Source organism: Triticum aestivum, chromosome 4A (genome assembly GCF_018294505.1).
Source record: "Triticum aestivum cultivar Chinese Spring chromosome 4A, IWGSC CS RefSeq v2.1, whole genome shotgun sequence".
Lineage (NCBI taxonomy): Eukaryota > Viridiplantae > Streptophyta > Magnoliopsida > Poales > Poaceae > Triticum > Triticum aestivum.
In genome coordinates, this window is record NC_057803.1 from 77,974,851 (window position 1) to 77,976,237 (window position 1,387).

Genomic DNA, 1,387 nt, shown 5'->3' on the forward strand with positions numbered 1-1,387 from the left:
AAAGACGGATCTGCTACTGCACTTAGTACTTAAAACTTTAGCGCTGCTTTTTACCATGCTACCCTACCAGTCCGAGTGGTTACCACTGGTGCTCCGCAACAAGAGGTCGGGAGTTCGACTTCTCTCGGCATGTTTTGTTTTTCGTGAATTCTAGGTTCGACGCTGCCAATGGGCCGGCCCGTTTGCGTGAGCTTCAGCGAAGGCTCTACTGTTGGACGCACGCGGACGTTCAATAGGAGGTCTCACGAAGAGGAACCGCCACGTACAAAAATGCACGAAAATAATGAGAGGTCGGAAGTTCGACTTCTCTCGGCACGTTTTGTTTTTCGTGAATTCTAGGTTCGACGCTGCCAATGGGCCGGCCCGTTTGCGTGAGCTTCAGCGAAGGCTCTACTGTTGGACGCACGCGGTCGTTCAATAGGAGGTCTCACGAAGAGGAACCGCCACGTACAAAAATGCACGAAAATAATGAAAACAATTACGCTTCCAAAGCGTATCGAACTCTCGACCTACACTACCTGCGGGCCTTCAGCTAACAACTAGGGTGAGTGGTCGCAACAGACAAAATTCAGCCCTCATAGATTAAAAACTATCAAAGCCGCTCATACATCACAGATTTCGAAAAAAGTACGTGAACATGAAGAAAATCGTTGCCCTATTAAACAAAAGTTTAATGATTTTAAAAAAAGTTCATCAATGTAAAATAAGAGTTCACAAAAACTGAAAAAAGTTCATCATTTTTTGAAGAAAATCACCATTTAAAAACAGATCACAAAACTGAAAAAAGTTCATATGATTTTAAAATAAGTACATAAAATTTGAAAAAGTTCATTGAATTTTAAAAAAGTTCATCAATCTTTAAAAAGGTTCATCAAATTTGAAGAAAATTCATCTAATTTGGAAAAAAGTTCATGGAATATTAAAATAAGTTCATCTAATTTGGAAAAAAGTTCATTGAATTTGAAAAAGTTCATCAATTTTAAAAAAAGATTCATCAAATTTGAAGAAAGTTCATCGAATTTGAAAAAAGTTCATGGAATTCTAAATTAAGTTCATCTAATTTGAAAAAAAAGTTCATTGAATTTTAAAAAAGTTCATCAATTTTAAAAAAGTTCATCAAACTTGAAGAAAGTTCATCGAGTTTGAAAAAACCAGCAATTATTAAAATACTTCACTAAAAAATTTCATTCATTTTAAAAACAAAATTTTATCAAATTTAAAAAACAACAGCAGCTATGTGGAAAAGTTCACGCATTTGAGATAAGAAAAAACGAAAATAGATGAGGGAGGAAACCTGGAAGAAGAAAAAAAATAAAAAACAGAAAACCAAAATGGAAACATGGAAAAAGAAAAAAGAAAAAGTGAAAACCAAAATGGAAAAATGGAA